Raw genomic sequence first — 23,068 nt, 5'->3', positions numbered from 1 at the left:
TCACCAAAGTTTTCAGGGCTCCCATGCATTGACACACATGGGCACCTTACTACATGCTTACCATTGCAGGGGGCATGTGTACAACAGAAGGGTCTCTTTTACACCTACTATCACATTGACCCCGGCCATCACATCCCCCAGCTCTAAAGGTGGTTTAAGTCCATTTCCATTGTTCATGATCTGCAGGTAGCCTGCTGATCATATAGTGTTTTAGTGTGATCAAAATTCCAGTTCATATAGTGACCTGAAGATGGAAGTCAAAAGAATGATTATATTTTCAAGAAAAATACTTGGAATCCCATTGCTACCTGTATGTATTGAACTTACGTATAGCTGTTACCACCCTGGACGTGGAACATAGATGGTACGTTCTGGTTGTAAGGATTATCTACCTCAGGGCATTATTATAATTATTATTATATTATTGCTGTCATTTATGCTGATCAATTTGTGACATATCTGGATGTTGTACAAAGCAAGTTGCATATCGCAGGAAAGAATCTTCAGATCAGACAGTGGTGGTGGTAATGAAATCAAACACAAAAAATTTAAGAAATCTATTTTTATTGAACAAAATAAATTTAATTTACAACAATGCTACTGGATTTAAATCTAAGCAAGGTGAATTAAATTACAAATTTTATATGATGTCTTGGGGAATCAATCTCAGAATTTTGTAGTCATCTTTAACAGCAGGCATGCATAATCATTTCCGCTAATGAGATTAAGAAATAGTTACACAATTAATATAATCCATTTATAAGGAGAAAAATAAATTATAAGTAACGATTATTAATAGATTTATAAGGAGAAAAAGAATATTATTTCTTATATTAATGTTCCAAATAAGCTTCTGAAGTATTGCTGTGCAATTTTGAGTTGCCTATATATTTACTTGTAAGTGCTGTGTTTATGAGTATATGTGATTTTTTCCTTACACCAGTTATTTCTTTCTTTAAAAAAAAAAAAACATTTATGGAAGATTAAAATGCTTAGAGAAACGGAAAGAGGTGTCTATAATAGCGTAGCCGCTAATTTGTTGCAATGTAAGCGTAAGTATTACTGATTATAAAAATAATTTTAAAAAATTTGAAATTTTTTACAACAGTAAAAAATGAGTATGCTTGAAAAATATTATATTTATAAATTTAAACAAAAGTGTGAAATAATTAATCAACAGATCGTTGTTGAAGATGATGTTTTAATTGAAGATATAGTGGATTGTAGCAGTTGGCAAATGTTTATGAACGTTCTTGTGTTCCGGTACAATTAGTTACAATGGCGCTGTGTTTACGAGGTTTGTGGTGTCGGAGTGTTTATGTTTTTTAAGCTTTTATTTCTTGTTGGATTTGTTGTATTAAATGTAGAATTATGTACCTATTGATGATACGAGATCTCGCGAAAGTCGAATTTTTCTATTACTTTTTATCTGTGTTAACGAGTTTGGTGGTAAGTTTGATATGTATATTTATATAAGATAATCTATCCATTCCTGATATATATTTATAAGAAGTCTACCAAAATACTTATAACATTAAGTTTACATTACATAAATATGCTCTAAGGCAGTTGTAACGATATTAATTAGTTTATGAAGGATTTTCCAGACTTACGACGTTGGCAGTTTTTAAACAGAATTCTCTTTCCGTAAAACCGGACGTTGGTATTATAAGGGTTTAAGTTTACATTATTGTATTCGTAAATATGCTGTATATCATCACCAGGCAGAATATGTTCTAGGCTCAATCAACTTCTAATAAAATATCTGTTGTCGTAATTTACCATTCTATCTTAATTAAATTATTCTTAAGTTATCTGTGATCAACCTGTATGGTCAACTTGTTTATTCTAAAGTTTAGAATCTATTCTTTGTTTATAATAAACATGTTTATTTTGAAACTATCAAAATAGTTTTCTCAACTTAGGTTGATTGGTTAGGAAATTTTAGAAATATGATCCAACTTTCAAATGTCCACATTTCATCCATTTTTTACAATGTCAAAACCATTTTTTGTAACCTTTATCCCTTAATTGCAATGAAAAGAGTTTTTTTTTAATCCATTCTAGTTTCTTTAGACTATACTGTAATAATATTACTTTAAGGAAAAAGAAAATAATGAAAATATAAGACATTTGTAATTCCATGAATGATGTTATAAATCAATTTAAACAAGAATTGTGATTTACTGTTTACAGAAATATATCTGTTAGCTTGTTTCTTGAAATTTCATTAAAATCTCTTAATTTTGAATTTTATCAATTCACTAATTGTAAAAATATTTTAGAAGACTAATTTACTTTTCTAAATTAGTTTTTTTTGTTGTTTAAACGATTTTCCAATTGCTTAATTAGGACCATGTCTGCCTATTCTTCTCTATTCCCAGTTAAAATTTTATTACCTTAATATTTCCCATTTCCTTTTAGGTTGTCTATAATCTTTGCTTGTTTCCAGCCTTTCTCTTTTGCACCTTCTAGCATCACTTGCGATTGTACTTTTTTCTCATTATGTTTTGCGCCAGTTGGTTTTTTATTCTGAATTAATGAGTTAATAATATACAGTTTCCCCTTGATCGTTCCCGATAAATGCTAAATATGCCCTATTATTCCTGATGGTTCATGTTAGGTCCTATTATTCATGAATCTTTTTGAACGTATGTAAATAATGATACCTTACTCCTTCTCCTAGGCCAAACGAATCTGTTAGAGCGCTTTACATTCTTGGCGTAGTCTATGTAACTTCTATTCTTGATATTATGTGCTTGTTATGTGTAACATTTTATTATGTAACATATGTTCTTGTTAACTCAGCTCATTACATCTTCATTTTTCACTCTGTCTTAATATCTCCTTCTCCAATCTTCTTCACATCCACATTTTAAATGCCTCCAGCACTTTTCACTGTTTTATAAATGTGACAATGTTTTATATCTAAACAGAAGTACCTTCCAAATATACCGCTTAACAAGACTGCTTTTTCAAGTTTAACTCTTCTTTGCTATCTAATAACAATTTTTTTTCTATTAAATACTTCCTCAGCCATTGCTGTTCTAATTTTTGGCTCATTTTCACTTATCCTATTCTCTGCACTGTTTTAAATATGACTGGTGTTTCTACTTGCCCAATTCTTCCTTCTTTTGAGCAGCGAGTCATTGATTTATCGTCTTCTATTCTAATTATTTTAATTTTCCTAACATTAATTTTCATTAAATATTCTAGTATATTATCATGTCATTTGCCACATATATTGTGCTTTCTCTCCTAAAAAGAAAAAATCATTTATGAACCGTGAAATCATTCTCCTTGCTTCTACACTCATTCCTTCATAATCATGTAGAACGTTTTTGAACATATGTAAATAATGTTACCTTACTCCCTCTCCTAGGCCAAACCAATCTGTTAGAGCACCTTAGCAGGTAATTGAAATAATGAAGAATATGTACAGATATTATAAATTTCTACATACATAAAACACATTACTGTAGAAACTTTTCCATGCTTTGAATATAAGCCAGAAAAATCAATTTTACAATATAGTAATTTTGGAATTGATTCTTTTTTTCCAATATGATTTAATAAATAATGTAATACTTATTTTAAAAAAAAATAACTTAATTGCAACAACAAAAAAGTATATTTTTTTATACATATGTATATATAATGTTATAAATAAATACAAACGGCAAAGTTAAAAAAATTAGACTAAAGAAAAGTGAACCACCATTAAGACATTATTTATATTAAAAATCTTGTAATCTTTCAAAAAGTTGAAAAAAGGAATACCGATAATGAAGGAATTAGCTGAAATATTAAACTTGAAATTCATTTTGCATGTTTATCGTGTGTGTTTGTAGTCCATGGAACTGAATAAAACTTTTTGCTGTTTCTTAGATCCTGAACAGAAGGATGTTAGAAATTTTTGAATTTTTTTAATAATTTATCTCACCATTTTCTGTATTTTAATTTTTTATTTTGGGGGATGTACAAAGGGAAGTCATATATATTTAAAAACATTTATACATAATGTAATATATTTAAAAACCGTATTACTCTGTTGAATTAAAAAAAAAAATTTATAGTGGCTTCCTAATTGTAAACAACCAATTTTTTATATTTAATGTACTGTATTTACCTTAACATTCACGAGTTTGTATTTAAATAATTAATATCATATCTATTTTTACACGACTGCCCAAAAAGGAGTTTAATGTTTTTAGGGTGTATGTATGCATGTATGTATCTTTGTTTCACCTTAGCAGCTCAACAACCCAACCAATTTAGATGTGTGACCATGCTTTGGAATCCTTATGTTACGGAGAGTGTCAGGCTGTATAATTACAGTCTATGACACATTATACAGCCTATGACACATGTATGTTTAATTTAATACAAACATGTTAAACATACATTTAATACATGTATGTTAAATTGTAACTAAAAGGCCACAAAAAATCATTTTTACGAATCTAAATCTGATTGTGCACGATGATTGGAAAAGACTTTTTGATTGAAGACAGATTGATTTAGGAGGAAAGTGAAGTAATTTGGGAACTGATCCTAGGGCTTGAAATAAGGAAAAAACTTCATAGAAACTTAAGGGTCAGAAAATGCTTTGTTATCAAGTTACGGTTAGTGGAAAATTTTGCCTGGATTTCAGTATCCTCAGTGAAATGAGGTCATTCAGATATTTTTAAGGTTTGACATACAGTAGCTTTGTTAAATCACTATTAAATGCGTAAATGAAATTATCAAAATGTGTAGAGAATTTAATTTTGAGAAAATTTAAGTCATTAAATCAGTGAAAAACAAAAATAAAGATCAAATTTTATTATTAAAAAGAAAACGTAACAGAAAAATGTTATGAATATAAAAATTAAAAGCGGCTGTTTTTAGTGCAGTAGAGTTTGATCTTCAAAAGATTAGGTTGGCAACAGTAACTGTGTGTATGTTTTGAAGAAATATTTGAATACTACTCGTAAGATTGTGGTCATGTGTTAATAAAACCCACCGGTTGGTCTAGTGGTAAAACTCGTGGTAAAAACCAATTTCCAAGTCGAGAGTTCTAAGGTTCAAATCTAATAAAGTTAGTTAGTTAAGAATAGTTAGTTGCTTTTATTCCGGATTTGAATACTAGATCATGGATATCTTGTTCTTTGGTAGTTGGGTGTCAATTAACCACGCGTCTCAGGAATGGTCGGCCTGAGTCTGATAAAAATCAACGTTTACCTATATATTTACACAGATATTGATGAGTTGCTAATGACTTTAATTGTTGATGCGACTATAAATGAAAAATACGTGCTAATAATAAACATCACCATGTTAAGGTTTTAATTATTCTTTTACATGTAACTGAAGTAAATATACTTGTCTATAATCGGTTTAAATATTTTTTTGTTAAGTGTGAAATCAGATAGATATATAAATTTGTCTTATACAGATTTATTTTCTCTCTTTCAATTGCTGTTTTTTAACTTTTCCTACGGGATTTTATTCTTATATCAGAAATATAAAAATTGTAATCGGTTGATTATTTATCTATAAATGAAAAGTAAACTAAGTGTTTCTGTCACTTTCCATTAAACATTTTTATTAGTGCTTGTTCGCACACAATGTTTTTAGTATTAATGCGTTATTCGATTGAAATAAATCTTGTTACAATCGACGCAACTGCTTTTCGCGGTAGTTACTAGAGATTGAGTCTTCAGTCATTTGACTGGTTTGATGCAGCTCTCCAAGATTCCCTATCTAGTGCTAGTCGTTTGATTTCAGTATACCCTCTACATCCTACATCCCCAACAATTTGTTTTACATACTCCAAACGTGGCCTGCCTACACAATTTTTCCCTTCTACCTGTCCTTCCAATATTAAAGCGGCTATTCCAGGATGCCTTAGTATGTGGCCTATAGTCTGTCTCTTCTTTTAACTATATTTTTCCAAACGCTTCTTTCTTCATCTATTTGCCGCAATACCTCTTCATTTGTCACTTTATCCACCCATCTGATTTTTAACATTCTCCTATAGCACCACATTTCAAAAGCTTCTAATCTTTTCTTCTCAGATACTCCGATTGTCCAAGTTTCACTTCCATATAAAGCGACACTCCAAACATACACTTTCAAAAATCTTTTCCTGAGATTTAAATTAATTTTTGATGTAAACAAATTATATTTCTTACTGAAGGCTCGTTTAGCTTGTGCTATTCGGCATTTTATATCGCTCCTGCTTCGTCCATCTTTAGTAATTTTACTTCCCAAATAACAAAATTCTTCTACCTCCATAATCTTTTCTCCTCCTATTTTCACATTCAGTGGTCCATCTTTGTTATTTCTACTACATTTCATTACTTTTGTTTTGTTCTTGTTTATTTTCATGCGATAGTTCTTGCGTAGGACTTCATCTATGCCGTTCATTGTTTCTTCTAATTCCTTTTTACTCTCTGCTAGAATAACTATATCATCAGCAAATCGTAGCATCTTTATCTTTTCACCTTGTACTGTTACTCCGAATCTAAATTGTTCTAACATCATTAACTGCTAGTTCCATGTAAAGATTAAAAAGTAACGGAGACAGGGAACATCCTTGTCGGACTCCCTTTCTTATTAGGGCTTCTTTCTTATGTTCTTCAATTGTTATTGTTGCTGTTTGGTTCCTGTACATGTTAGCAATTGTTCTTCTATCTCTGTATTTGAACCCTAATTTTTTTAAAATGCTGAACATTTTATTCCAATCTACGTTATCGAAAGCCTTTTCTAGGTCTATAAACGCCAAGTATGTTGGTTTGTTTTTCTTTAATCTTCCTTCTACTATTAATCTGAGGCCTAAAATTGCTTCCCTTGTCCCTATACTTTTCCTGAAACCAAATTGGTCTTCTCCTAACACTTCTTCCACTCTCCTCTCAATTTTTCTGTATAAAATTCTAGTTAAGATTTTTGATGCATGACTAGTTAAACTAATTGTTCTATATTCTTCACATTTATCTGCCCCTGCTTTCTTTGGTATCATAACTATAACACTTTTTTTGAAGTCTGACAGAAATTCCCCTTTTTCATAAATATTACACGCCAGTTTGTATAATCTATCAATCGCTTCCTCACCTGCACTGCGCAGTAATTCTACAGGTATTCCGTCTATTCCAGGAGCCTTTCTGCCATTTAAATCTTTTAATGCTCTCTTAAATTCAGATCTCAGTATTGTTTCTCCCATTTCATCCTCCTCGACTTCCTCTTCTTCCTCTATAACACCATTTTCTAATTCATTTCCTCCGTATAACTCTTCAATATATTCCACCCATCTATCGACTTTACCTTTCGTATTATATATTGGTGTACCATCTTTGTTTAACACATTATTAGATTTTAATTTATGTACCCCAAACTTTTCCTTAACTTTCCTGTATGCTCCGTCTATTTTACCAATGTTCATTTCTCTTTCCACTTCTGAACACTTTTCTTTAATCCACTCTTCTTTCGCCAGTTTGCACTTCCTGTTTATAGCATTTCTTAATTGCCGATAGTTCCTTTTACTTTCTTCATCATTAGCATTCTTATATTTTCTACATTCATCCATCAGCTGCAATATATCGTCTGAAACCCAAGGTTTTCTACCAGTTCTCATTATTCCGCCTAAGTTTGCTTCTGCTGATTTAAGAATTTCCTTTTTAACATTCTCCCATTCTTCTTCTACATTTTCTACCTTATCTTTTTTACTCAGACCTCTTGCGATGTCCTCCTCAAAAATCTTTTTTACCTCCTCTTCCTCAAGCTTCTCTAAATTCCACCGATTCATCTGACACCTTTTCTTCAGGTTTTTAAACCCCAATCTACATTTCATTATCACCAAATTATGGTCGCTATCAATGTCTGCTCCAGGGTAAGTTTTGCAGTCAACGAGTTGATTTCTAAATCTTTGCTTAACCATGATATAATCTATCTGATACCTTGCAGTATCGCCTGGCTTTTTCCAAGTGTATATTCTTCTATTATGATTTTTAAATTGGGTGTTGGCAATTACTAAATTATACTTCGTGCAAAACTCTATAAGTCGGTCCCCTCTTTCATTCCTTTTGCCCAGCCCGTATTCACCCACTACATTTCCTTCCTTGCCTTTTCCAATGCTTGCATTCCAATCTCCAACTATTATTAAATTTTCATCTCCTTTTACGTGTTTAATTGCTTCATCAATCTCTTCGTATACACACTCTACCTCATCATCATCATGGGCGCTTGTAGGCATATAAACGTTAACAATCGTTGTCGGTTTAGGTTTTGATTTTATCCTTATTACAATGATTCTATCGCTATGCGTTTTGACTGAGATTGAGGAGATAACTAATTTATTTTTTATAAACTTGATGTCACCAAAATAATTACTTTTTGAAATTTATTAAGTAATAATTTGGTTGTTTATGTCTGTACAAAATTTTAAATTATATAGCTCATATTTGATGTATGTACTGACGTCGACAACACTTACTTATTGATGTAACTGCAGGCCTAAAATCTTTTAACGTTTTTAAATTTCTGTGATTTTTTTTTCCATAAATTAAATGACAAAAAGAAAGATCAGCGACTAAGCTTCCAGAGATTATCAGTTATTTACTTTATGAAAAAAATGTTTACATAAACTCTATCTCACTTCCTTGAGATTTCTATTTATCCTAAACTACAAATTTTAAAATATTTAACCTCCACTACCTTTGTATTTTATCCATTTTGTTGTCACTAAATGTGCCTTGAGTAACTTGAGGTTACTCTTTAATTAAAAGTGCGGTGTTTAACAATGACATAGGTTTATTTCTATCCAGAAGAATTAATGTGCTTCTCTGAAGGTCTGTGCGTACTTGATGCTTCTAACCTTGCACACGTCAGCACAAAAGCTTATTTACTTTAAATGTTCATTTTGTTTTTCATAATTTGGTTAAATCATGTATTTTTTTAAACATGTACATCTATGTACTACGTATTTGTTTAACATGTGCATCTGATAAAGCAGATGACATTTAAATCGCATTCAGTAGTCGCCTTGGGTTTGGAAACTAACCCTAAGTACAGTAATTCTCGCTGCTTGAAGCATATTTTTTTGTTCACATATTGTTAATTTTCTTTTACATTATTATTCTTCCATTATGCTAGTTTAAATCTACAAGGCAATGCTGCAAAATATATCATTAAATAGACCATTATAAACTATTCCCGTGGCAGTTGTCCAAGCGGAATATTGTTCAATCACCAGACAGGTGAATTAAGAAATGGGTTGAAGTGTTGAATCCCAAATGCTAATAAATATGATGACGTTACGTTCTGCAATAATTACTTGTAGAGCAATACTATTTTACGTTATTTTCAATGAGATGATGTAGCTATTAAAGCATATATCAGATATCTTCTGCTATCACAAACTAGAAAAAAAATGTTTTGTGGCTGTTTCAGGTTTGTACATTACTTCAAGTAGATTGTGTATTGAAAAATAATGAATTTTGTTCAATCTCATTTCCTCCTTATTTATGTTAACCAAAGTACGTAACTCTTTTCTTCTTATTTATGTAAGCCATAGAAATATTTTAATTAAGTTGAGTTCAACAGCTGTTATAATATATATTTTTCCTTTATAAATACTATTTTTAAGTATTACATTGGGTTTAAAGATGTAAAACAAATAAGTTTTTTAAAGATGTAAATAAATCAGTTCTTAAAAAGATATTATAAATGCACTTATTATTTAAGTTCAATAAGACACATATTCGAACACTTTTTTTTGGTCATCCAGGCTGGATATGTGAAGACTTAATTTATTGTGGCATTCTTCAGTTAAAGACCAACCGGGTTATGTCTTACAAATCTTTTAACATATCAATTTATGGCTCAATAAAAGGAGTTTTACGGTTGCCTATTATCCAATGAAAGCAGCCTACAACTTAACTTTTTCATTATCAACATGTAATTTTATTTAATTCTTATTATATTTATCATTGTTAATTAAGACTGTTAATTTATAATGAACAGAAAACAATTAATTAGACAGAGAAGATCAATTAAATCCTTTATAACAAGAATCTGTACTTTTTAGAAAAATATAATGTTTCTCAACTTGATATTGATATTCATCTTTTAGAAATTAAATTAAGAAATCTTCAAGAGTTGCAAGGCAAATATGATGCCATTCAAATGCAACTTGAAATTGAAGATGATTTGTGCAGATTGTGTACAGGTTGAAGACAATTTATACAGTTTTGAATGTAAATTGCAATTTGTAATAGATAATTTTAAGCAATCGACCATCGATCAAGAAATTAATGTAGTTACAGCAACTAAGCAAACGCAACTACAACTGATTAATTTACCATCTTTCAGAGGTAATTTTCTTGACTGGCAACATTATTAAGGTTTATTTAGTCATTTAGTATGTAATAGAAATCATTTAAGTAACCTACAAAAACTTGATTATTTACATCCCTCCTTAAAGGATGTAATTTTACCAATTACGAATGAAAATTATGCAATTGCCAATAGATCTATTAAAAAGGCCATTTTGACAATAAATATTTAATTGCATCCCATAATGTAGATTGTATTTTACTACTAAATTCTATTAAGTGAGAATCATTGGAGAATTTATCCAAATTCATCATTGAAGTATCTTCATATGTCAGTGCCCTTGAACCGATGAATAATCCAATCGATACGTATGTATTTATTGTTAAATTGTTAACATCAAAGTTAGATTACAATACTTCCAGATTACGGAAGGAGAAACTTTCAACTCAAAACAATTTCCCATTCTCAAAGATTGCATAGAATTCCTTGAATTTTAGAAGACAGATGGTTGAAAATATTAATGCAAATAAGTCAAACCAGCAAGACATTTCAAGACATATTTCCAAGGGACCAACGAGATACAACAATGGAACTAAATCCTATACAAATGTTTTAATATAAATGCTAATAAGAAATTCAAGGAAAATAATTTTAGTTATTCAAAATTTAATTATAAACAATGTCTAATTTGTAATTCTAATCATTATTTACATTGTAGTAAGAAATTTTTAAGCTTTCTTATTGAAGAACTGAAGGAATTTCTGGAACATCATAATTGTTTGGTAAAGTTTCAAATGTTTAGTTCAGTTCGTCTTTCATTTGACGAATATTATTTTCTAAACATGTATGTGAGATTTTTTCTCATAAACATAACACACTTATTCATATAGATAATATTAATTCTAAATTAAAAGACTGACAATAATCATACTTCATTTAAATTGCGATCAAATAAAAACATAATTAATTTTATCTACTGTATTATGTATTACCAATGATGTACATGGTAATACTCATACATGTCGAATTTACTAGATTCTGGCAGTCAAGCAAATCTTTGTACTTACTTCATTCATATGAAGCTTAGAACTTCCATTTATGGAAATATTCCTATGTTAGGAATGAATAACATGCTTTCTCATTCTGAATATTGTCTTGAATTGACACTGCATTCCTTATATATGAATTTTTCATTCCAATTGCAACGTGCTATTTTAACAGAAATAACAGATAGCCTACCGACACATATACCTTTGATATATTGCATTTTAATTTGCTTCATAATGTGTTTCTTGCAGTTCCTAAATTTAATATAACAAATAAAATTTACATCCTTATTGAAGCACAATTTTACTTAAATTTTATTTTACCTACAAAATTTATTTGAAACTTTAAATATCCTGTTTTCCAAGAAAAAAAATGGGAATATATTCTTAGTGGTTGTTTTCCTATTAACTCTTAAGAGCAATAATACTATTACATCTTTTATTTTTTCTAGAAAGGATTCTACAAACCTTTCTACTGTACTTAGGAACTTAGGAAAATTGAGGAATTTAATACTGATATTCCATTTAATGAAAGTTATATTTGTGAAAAAAGCTTTTCAATTCAATTCTACTTGAAACAATCAAGGTAGATTTGTAGTGACATTACCGTGTAAACCCAACAATATAAGGTTAGGTAATTCATAAGTGGAAAGAAACAATTTTTATCGTTGGAAAGAAGGGTAAACAATGATCTCAATCTTAAGCATGACTATTATGACTTGGGTCATATGTTATTACTTAACTCTGATAACATGTTAATCGACAAATCAAATGTATGTTATTTACCCCATCATCCGGTATTTAAATCTACTAGTCTTAACAACCAAACTTTGTGTGGTCTTTGATGGTTCTCTAAAATCACTAGCGGTTTATCTCTAGTGATTTTAGAGATAAACGATACTCTATTTTAGATTTTAACGATAATCTATCAGGTGGACCTGTTGTCCAACAAAATTTATTTTCTATTTTAAGATTCAGATTCATAATTATTTCATTACCTCAGACATAAAAAAGATGTATCGACAGGTACTAGTTAAATCCAGTGATTCTAATTTGCAACGGCTTCTCTGGCATAATTCTCCAAAACAAGAGATAAAGCATTACGCACTACAAACCGTAACTTGTGGACCTCTAGGTTCAGATAACCTAAATGAAGTTATTCAGTTAAAGAATGATATCTCCAAATTATTACAACAGTATGGGTTTTCACTTCACAGATGGTATTCTAACAACTGCAGTACTTCTATGTCTAAACATAATTCATCCATACCATCTAATCAAGATCACAACATATGTACTGTATGGAACAACAAGTCATATACACTAAATTTCCAAATCGCTCATTCTAACAGTTTTAAAATTTATACTAAAAGTGATATTCTTTCCATCATAGCAGGTGTCTGTGATCCTCTACGACTCATTGGCCCTATTATATTTTCATATAACCAGTTTATGCAATCATTATGTCAACTCACAATTGACTGGGACAAAATATTACCCAAACCATTAATACAGTGGCTTTCACTGTATAATCAATTACATCTAATCGAGTCATTTAAGATAAATAGATCCAAAGTTTAATAACAGTAAAATTCATTCTATTAAATTACATGGATTTTCTGATGCCTCTATTAAGGGCTACGGTTGTTAATCTTTATATATGCACTTTATACACTCCAACCTTCTAATTACATCTAATTTACTATGTTCTAAATCAAAGTTAGCCCCTTGATCAAAGTTACTCATTGATTGTTTACTACTTTCACATTTATTCATGAAGGTATCTACTGCATTAAAGATACACTTTGACGAGGTACACTTCTATTCTAAATATTAAAACTCCTATTGTACAAAAAAGTAACCAAAATGGTAAAGGGTCTTTTAGACTAAGTAAAGTCCCACACATCTGCTATTGCAACATTGAGCACAGGCAAGGAGAATGGTTACTTCTGCTACTAAGACTGGTTTACTGAAAACGACTTCAATCAATCGCTATCATATAAAATTCAATACACCAATTAACACAGCAAACAACCATGATCTTTGTGAAGGGATCTATTAAAACATTGCCTGTTTTGCCAGAGAAAACAAAATTCATCTGCTTTTCTCGGTTGAGGGAAGATGTTGACCTCATCTGTTTTTATGTGGTGAACCATTTGAACCATGCACCCAGATTAGAATTTTAAGATTTTGTTTTGAAACAAATTGTCACATTTAAAGGAGCTGAAGGTAAAATATGTAAAATTGCTAGACAGCTGAGACTTCTGTCTAATACTTGTTGGATGGCTGATCATGTATGAATGTTACGATTCTACCAAGCTGTGGTCATATTTGTCTGCACGAGCCACCGCTCAAACGAGAATGCTCACTGCAGTCCATCATTCATTTGCCCATCTTGTTACTGGTGTGTTCGGTTCAAGCACTGTTGCATGCATTTTAGTGAACAGTAGTAAGCCAACTCTTTTGTATAGACAGGCTTAATGATGTGCTCCCATGTAGCTTAAATTAAAGTGCAACCAAATTATCCAACCCCTTTGACATGGTGTTCTCCATCCCACATCGTAATCAAGATGAGGAACACCCCAGACTAGTGCCATGCTAGGCATCAGAGCTTAGCGCCTAGGTTTCTATAGACATATAATTATCTACAGATCTCAATATTATTCTCTTTGGCAGCTCACTCACTCTCTCCTTTTTTTTATAAATTACTGTTTTAGTTTTTGTCAGTAACATAAATAGTTATGCGAATCAGATTATCTTACAACAAGAATTTTATATTATTTTAAATAATATGAATCCGGATGCTATAGTTTATACAGATGGCTCTAAACACTGTAATTCTGTTGGATGTGCTTTGTAGTTTTCAAACTACAAAAGCATATCTATTGACATAGAACATACATGTTTGGCCTTACCAGCATCGTCAGTGTTTTTTTGCAGAGCTGTATGCTATTAATAAGGCTTAAATATAATTACAAACATATCGTCACATACTTTTCTGTTCAGATTCCACGAGTTCCTTTCAGACAATTAGTAACTTGTACTTTCGACTATATGTTCCCTGTGAGATTCAGTCTGTTATTTCTACGATGATTTAATGTAATACAAGTGTGAGCTTCTGCTGGATCCCTAGCTATAACAGCGAGTCTTCGAAAGCATGACCTCATACGCGGCGCCAGTTTGGGCGCATAGGCTGGATATGAATAGAGAGAGCACTTGTCAGAATTAAAGGAATGCCCAGCGCAGAGCCTTAATTGTATGCACTGGTGTTTTTAAAACAATCTCCTACCAGGGTACCACCATTTGGGAAAGGATCTTCTAGTCGATTTTGTGGTGAAAGTTCGGGCAGCTATGTGGAGATTGCGAAGAGGTCGGGAGCCGAAGTACTTGGATGCGGTTTCAAGCCGGGCCAGTACCGGAGCGGAACGGTGATCACAATGCACCGGATCTAAATTTTGTTCATTTAAACCCGTCTCCCGCCTGTGGAAGAAGCTGCGAGCCTCGTGATGGAAGCATGGCAGCTGGAATGGCACACTACGACTAAGGGAAGATCGTTGTATAAGTTTATACAGGATCTGGGGGGATGATTTGCCTGGAGCGTGTTTTTAAGGGCAACGGGTGCCCGGGTCCTCACCAACCATGTTAATTTAAACCAATATCTGTTTCGGTTGCGTCTGGCAGCTGATGAGTTATGTGTCTGCGTGGAGGTCGAGTCAAATGAACACCTGATGTTTGATTGCCCTGCTCTTGTTGGGGGGGGGGGGGGGCAGAGACCGGGCCACCCTGGAACTTACAGGTCAAGAGGAAAATTGGCCACTCACAAGCGGCAAGAGCCGCATTGTCGGACCGTGTGTAAGTTCCTTGGTGCGGTTGCTACGTTGAACTGACATCAGTAGTTTACCTAAGGGTAAACTTCAATTTTTCAGTCAAAACATCACGGCATGATCCAATTGAGATGCTAACCTCTTCTGCTTCTTTAACAATCGATCGGTGATTTGCACATACCAGATCATTGATTTTCTAAACACGGGTGTCATCAATTGAAGTAGAAGGGCTTCCTGGTCGAGGGTCATCTTCAGCTGACTGACGACCACTTTTAAATCGTGAAAACCATTTGTAAAATCACGTACGACCCAGAGCATCATCTCTGTAAGCTGTTTCAAAAGTTGAAATGTCATGTGAAAGTTTTCCCCGATTTCACGCAAAACTTTACGTTATGTCGTTGCTCTCGAAAATCACACATTACAAAAATCACTACTAGCACTTAAACACGATCCACTCAAATAATAATAATAACATGAAAACTAAACGAGATATCAGCATTTCAAGAACATATGGTTATAGAGGAGATTATACGGAACACAATGGTGCCAACTGCTCATCACTAAATATATTCCTTGGCGTGTAATTGAAAATGTTCAGTTATTTTCTGAACAGACTTCATAAGTCACCGTAACTGCCCTTTTATACAGATTCTCTTGTTATAATTTTTATAATCAGCATAATTTAGAATGAATTGTGTCTCGGTTATAGAATTATTGTATTCTCTGTTGGTTGGTAGAAAATTTCTCATTTCTTTCTTTTTTTATTATTGAAATTTATTTTGCTTATTACAGTTTTTTTTTTTTTTTACATTAATTGCAACATATTGATTGTTTTTCCATGATCGGTGGTAATTAATATCTATTGACATTTTTGATGGCAAATCAAACAGACCTTATTAAATTAAGTTTTGAAACTTTTATCGTAACATTTTCAGTTTTAAAACTTAAATCATAACATTAAGTTATGTCATAGCTTAATTAAGAAAATGCTATAGTGGCATTTTTAATGTCTGACACTGCTGTTTGCAAGCTTCAGTTGATGTTATCGGTAGGAATTTTCTTTTGTGTTAGCCAGATACACTTTAGAAATCGGTCAGAAAGTGTGTTGGATCTGCGCTCGTTTAGTTGTATGGTGTGCTTTTGTATATTTATATATTAGTTAAAGCACGTTTTAGTGTGGTCTTTTTGTAGTTAATGTGAAGGTTCTTGTTAACGTCGGTAGATTCATGTTATGCATCTACGAGACAGTTCTCAAATGATGATTGTTATATTCCAAGGAGGACTTTTAATATTCATTACACCTCTGAAGCTGGATCTTGTTTCAGTAAAATGTGCTGTCAGAGCAGTTCTATTTTCAGAGATGTTATATTTAATTGGTGATTGTGTTTAATATTTAACTTATTGTTTCCCTTTACGTTCTGAATGGTATATGAAAGCGTGCTATTTTCTCCAGTCTTTGTTTTTGTGATGTATTTTTGTTTTATTATTTTTATTTAATTTATGCAATAGTGAGTCAATGAGTAAGATGAGATGTTGTTACTGTGTGGGGTAAATAAGTAAAATGTTATCTGATTGTTACATAATAATATATGGATCACATCATTAAAGATAAATTATAAATGTAGAAAAAAATGATTAAAGTCTATTAATATTTTAATAAAAATACATGAAATTTTTAATTAAATACTAGAAGTTACTAAATATTAAAAAAAAACTTCAAAATTCAGAATATGCTATTGAAAATTATTTTGATCACATATTATGTACACATTGAATGGGGTGAGGATAGATCATCATGCTTTTATTTTTAAATAGTACTATTTAAAAGTTTATCGACAGAGTAATACTTTTTGTGTGAAAGAAAATCTTTTATTTGCATTCCAAATAAATAGGTTGGAAATTTTTCAAACGGTTTGGTAATCTATTAAAAATGGTAACAGAAATATAATAAAGCCATTTCTCTTATGCTGAAATTTTGTGTTGAGTTACATGAAAACAGTTTTTTGTCTGGTTTGCTAAAGGCGGTTGTTATTGTTCTTCTTTTTTTTTTAAGAATAATTGAACATTCTTTTTAACAAGGATAAAGTAACATATTTAATTTTCTAAATATCGGTCTATATAATTCATAAGTACAGGTGCCAGTCCAAGATAATGGTCTGACAGCCCATTTCTATCTTAAAAACTCATTCTGACTTTTTGAGGGAGGTCCAAGAGATGACAGTATACTTTTATGAGAATATATGTAGGCATAATAAATATTTAATAATCATGACAAGTTAAGCGGAAAGTGTGTTTTTATCAGTTACTTTTTGTGTTAATAAGATCTTTCTTCTCCAGCTTCTTAAGCCTTGTAGTTTTATGTTTATATTTGATCGATGAATCTGTCTTTGATCCTTGCTGTTTTCAGAATGTTTGTTGCAAAAATAGAAAAGAATTTATAATATTCTGATGCGAAGCAATATTTTTGATACGATGTAAATCTAATTTTGTTTTCTTCTAGACAAACATTATGGATAACTTGTACTCAAATGAAATTAAAAATAAAAACTTGGGAGTTATTAATTAAAAATTTTTGTTTTAGGTCTCAAAGAAAACTAATGGAAATAGTTAAAAAGTTAATGGTACATATGGATAAAGCTAAAGGTACAACGTATAGAGATGAATTACTTTCTAAAATAATTGACATCTGCTCACAAAACAATTACCAATACATTACTAATTTTGAATGGTAGGTATGTTTATTTATGGTAGTTTAATTTTTATTATTTTAATTAACTGTCTTACATAATGATTTTTACTAGTTTGTACAATAATAGCAGTAACTAAATGGTGGTTTGATGATATTTAATTTTTTATCTGTAAGTAACTCTGTAGACATTTTAATTGTGTTCCATGTGTCTGTTATTGAAAACTGAACATTTATTATTATTATAATGTAATTATGCTAAAACAAATTTGATTTGTGGCATTTTCATTTGAATAATCTGCTGTTCTAATTCTTTATGGTTTGTTTATGTTATTGAGCTCTAAAGATGTTTAAAAATTAATTTGTAATCCAATTATTTTCTGAGAATTATGTGTTCCAACTGGAATACCTGAAAATTTATTGTTTGAAGGTGCTAGTTAGATATTAATAATTAACCTGCTCTATTTGACTGATATACATTGTGTTCAAAAAGTAACTATACACCCGTCATACACTAATGCACCTGGAAATAATTTTTATGAACAGCCAGATATATCTGCACTCATTTCTTCTTGTTGTCAAAGACTGTCACGGTTTTGTTTAGTGGATTGTTCTTGGTGAAATCACGAATAGCAGGTTGAAGTTCCAAGAAGGTGTGGAGGTTTTCCTTGACAAACATTACTGTATATATCTGAAATACTTATAACTGTATACTTATAACCCCAGAAATAAAAATCCAGCATGCTTAAGTCCGTAGAATGTAGTGGCCACAAGCCCTTAGAAATGATTCAATCTCCAAAAACCTACTTCAGCAACTTAATGGATTGCCTGGCTGTACGTGTAGCTGTGCCAACATGTTGAATCTAAACTTTATAAATTTCATCCTTGCTTACCTTCCTGTTATCTGGTGAACTGTTTCACAATAACGAGCTGAATTATTGTTTCTAGAAAAATATTGTAATGACTATTCTTCTCATGGATATTGCTATCTACACCTCAATCTTCTGATCACGTAGAGGACTTTCATGTATGGTTGTGGGTTGTTGGCAGACCATAAATACGAGTTCTCTGTGTACGTATATCATGATAAATAAAACCATGCCTCTTCAGTGTAGAAAACATAATCCAAAACATCGTTAGAATTGTCTGTAGGAACAGTTTAAACCATTCACAGAATTGAGTTCATTTTCCACAGTCTGAAGTTGATAAATTTGAACCGGTTTCACTTTATATGAGATGAGACTGAGCTTCTTATGAACTGCCTTATGTGTTGTGTGCAGTTGTAACTTGCAGTTTTTCTGTTAGAGCGACTTTCACATGGACTTGTTGGGACTATGTCACATACTAGCTGATATGTCTTACAGTTTTTCTTCATTGAGTACTGTAATTCTACTGATTTACTTATATTCCTTTACTTCTCCTGTCTTCCTAAATTTCTCGATTAATACCCTTATACTATATTGATTAGGAACTGGTGTACCTGGAATTCAAACAGAATACTGGTCTACTGTTCTCACAGAAGATGTAGTTAACAAGAAATATTCATTGTTATAAAACAGAAAAAAAACGGTTTCAGTCATTTAAAGGTGGACGTTCGTCCACCTTCATTCATTGTGTGTTCACACAATGAATAACGAAGAACATGACAAACATTCTCATTTCAAGGTCATCGGCCTGACTGGCTCACAGAAGCAAATTGCACACAACGCAGTATAACCAAACTACAAAAAACATTAATCGCAGTACAAGGAAAAAAATTGCCTCAGTATATATATTTATATAGATGCATGGATAGTTATTTTTCAAATGCACTTTTGTAAAGAAAAATTAAGATGAAACCATTATTAAAAGTCTGGCATTAAAAAAACTATTATTGAGGCTTATGTTCTGAAAACTAGTAGGCTAGTTACCGGTACAGTATTGCTCTGATTAATTAGAATACAAGGGAAACTTTGCAATATACTTCGTTTTAACAGTATTGTGTCAAGACTGCAACATTTTTTTTGCTAATTGTAGCCTCAAAACTAGTAAGTCTACTCTTAAGCATCGTGTTTCCTATATTGTTCATTTAATAAACTGGTTCCAGTAGATTGCTGACATTAAATTACCTGATTATAGTTTCCATACTTGCTATTGGCATTTAGGATCTTATATTTAAGATTGTTTTTGTGGAACGATTCAATATCATTTTTTAATTCATATCGGTATTGTTATGGTATTTACTTGTTTAATTTTTTTTAACAGGTACGTAAGTGTACTGGTAGATTTAACTAGAATGGAAGGTACACAACATGGCCCATTAGTAGCTGCTCAAATGTTAGTTGTTGCAGTGCGTGTACGGCTATAAGAGGATTTGCTGTACAAAAAATGGCTCAGTTGTTAGAGGATGCACACATACTTACACAACCAGGATCAAAAATGGCTGATGTACTTTATGCTGCTGCTTGGATTTGTGGAGAGTTTGCTTTGTAAGTAAATTTTTTTATGTATTCTTTTAATTGTAGTGTTTTTTCCTAATTGTTGTTACTATTGTTATTATTTTTTTGTTAATGATAACATGACTTATGAGATTATGCAAATATTAAGTGTAAGTCTTATCCACTACCATTAAGTTTGGTGTTGCACATACAGTTCCTAAATTCTATTTACAGATGTTATTATGTAGATTGGCTTATATACCTTCAGCTAATTCATTTCCATTCCAATTCAGTTAGTTTCTGAAACTGTTACATGATTTATATCTGTTAGTTAGATATGTTGGTTTATTGCAGTTGTAGGTTTATTGAAGAATATAGAAGTACGTATTTCATCCTTGGTAATCTTCCATTGCAGTTCACTTTTTTTTACCTCTAATTTTTGTCTTCCTTTATGGTTTCTATAACCAAATTAATATAATCAGTATGCTTTAATGTTCAACTGTATTCTAAATTTTTTCTCATGGATTCTTTTTAAAACCTCTGTAGATAATGCTATCAAAAACACATATTTCTGAAGATTATCATTATCGCCAGATTACAAGAACCTTTATTCTTAGTTGTTAATATTTTTCATGTATTTTTGTATATACTACTGATAAGTATTTTGTTGCCATGCTCTAAATGAATATTGTTAATTTTTTTTTTTGAGTTTATCTCATTATTTTCCTCATCATCAAATTTTTATTATTTTTTTCAGATTGAATTTCTCCCTGACAATGAATCCCTGACATTGAACCTATTCTTATTAATATTTAAATCATTTCCAGAACCAGTCAGCTAGAACAGTATCATTGATGAAATTAAGTATTTTTATTTTTTGTCCTGTGAGTGTACTCCAAGCTAAAAATCTTTTAAATTATTCTATTACTTCATCAATGCATTTTGTTTTGTGTAATTGTGAATAGAAACAACCTCAATTTCATAATTTAGCAGCATTTGTAAAATCAGATTGCGGTCAGCGTTATGTTCTTGTTTACTGTAATAATAGCTACTTATTCTAGAAAGTCTCGTACTGTTGACGAACTGAAAGATTACATTTACGACGCATTCAATGATTTGGACAGTGTTTAGAGAACTTTGTCATACAATGTGTAACAGTAATCCCAAAAGATTGCAAAAATGTATTAATGAAGATTGAAAATATTTTGAACATAAAGTATAATTGTCTATAATAAATAAAATGAAATAAATTCAGTACTTTTATAAATAAGTGTCAAGTGATTTTTGTGCCACCTGTATTTCTGCCAAAGGAAACTTCTTTAAAGAAAATTTTAGTTGAATTTTAATATGCACAATTTTTTAGGTAAATATATTCCAAGAAAGAACTTTTGTACAGTCTGTCTGGCATGATATTATTTTTGTGTGTGTTGGTATGATCGGTAATGTATAGTTGCTTATCCTCTTAAGCATTTCCTAGTGCGGCTTACCCACAGATTTGCATATTAGAGAGTACTACTTCCTGTCTGCTTCTTATTGTCACACAAATTCTTCCCGACTTACCAAAGTAATGTGCCATAGTTAGAGAGATACACCTAATATATATTTTTCTTATATGTATTTATTTATTTAATTACAAGTAATATCCTAATATTAATTACGTTAGTGATGGGATATGAATTTGATAATATGGGAAAAATGGAATGGAATCCAGTGTGTGTCTTCAATTCAAACTGGGAAATTTACTATTTAAAGAAGATATTGTAATAAGGATAAAATCAAAACCTAAACTGACAACGATTGTTAACGTTTATATGCCTACAAGCGCCCATGATGATGATGAGGTAGAGTGTCTATACGAAGATATTGATGAAGCAATTAAACACGTAAAAGGAGATGAAAATTTAATAATAGTTGGAGATTGGAATGCAAGCATTGGAAAAGGCAAGGAAGGAAATATAGTGGGTGAATACGGGCTGGGCAGAAGTAATGAAAGAGGGGACCGACTTATAGAGTTTTGCACGAAGTATAATTTAGTAATTGCCAACACCCAATTTAAAAATCATAATAGAAGAATATACACTTGGAAAAAGCCAGGCGATACTGCAAGGTATCAGATAGATTATATCATGGTTAAGCAAAGATTTAGAAATCAACTCGACTGCAAAACTTACCCTGGAGCACACATTGATAGCGACCATAATTTGGTGATAATGAAATGTAGATTGGGGTTTAAAAACCTGAAGAAAAGTTGTCAGATGAATCGGTGGAATTTAGAGAAGCTTGAGGAAGAGGAGGTAAAGAAGATTTTTGAGGAGGACATCGCAAGAGGTCTGAGTAAATAGAAAATGTAGAAGAAGAATGGGAGAATGTTAAAAAGGAAATTCTTAAATCAGCAGAAGCAAACTTAGGCGGAATAAAGAGAACCGGTAGAAAACCTTGGGTTTCAGACGATATATTGCAGCTGATGGATGAACGTAGAAAATATAAGAATGCTAATGATGAAGAAAGTAAAAGGAACTATCGGCAATTAAGAAATGCTATAAATAGGAAGTGCAAACTGGCGAAAGAAGAGTGGATTAAAGAAAAGTGTTCAGAAGTGGAAAGAGAAATGAACATTGGTAAAATAGACGGAGCATACAAGTTAAAGGAAAGTTAAGGAAAATTTTGGGGTACATAAATTAAAATCTAATAATGTGTTAAACAAAGATGGTACACCAATACATAATACGAAAGGTAAAGTCGATAGATGGGTGGAATATATTGAAGAGTTATACAGAGGAA

General features: G+C 31.4%; 1 protein-coding gene across 1 annotated transcript in view; it reads left to right on the top strand.

Moving 5' to 3' along the window:
* The first annotated feature begins 1,244 nt into the window (after nucleotides 1-1,244).
* Nucleotides 1,245-23,068, top strand: part of LOC142326263 (uncharacterized) — a 40,555-nt gene continuing 18,731 nt past the window's right edge. The window contains exons 1-3 of the mRNA XM_075368594.1: nucleotides 1,245-1,449; nucleotides 17,766-17,912; nucleotides 20,115-20,338. The gene's annotated coding sequence lies outside the window, so the exon portion shown is untranslated. The remainder of the gene's footprint in view (nucleotides 1,450-17,765; nucleotides 17,913-20,114; nucleotides 20,339-23,068) is intronic.

This window comes from Lycorma delicatula, chromosome 6 (genome assembly GCF_047948215.1).
Source record: "Lycorma delicatula isolate Av1 chromosome 6, ASM4794821v1, whole genome shotgun sequence".
Classification (NCBI taxonomy): Eukaryota; Metazoa; Arthropoda; class Insecta; order Hemiptera; family Fulgoridae; genus Lycorma; species Lycorma delicatula.
This window is presented reverse-complemented; position numbering and strand designations above follow the sequence as displayed.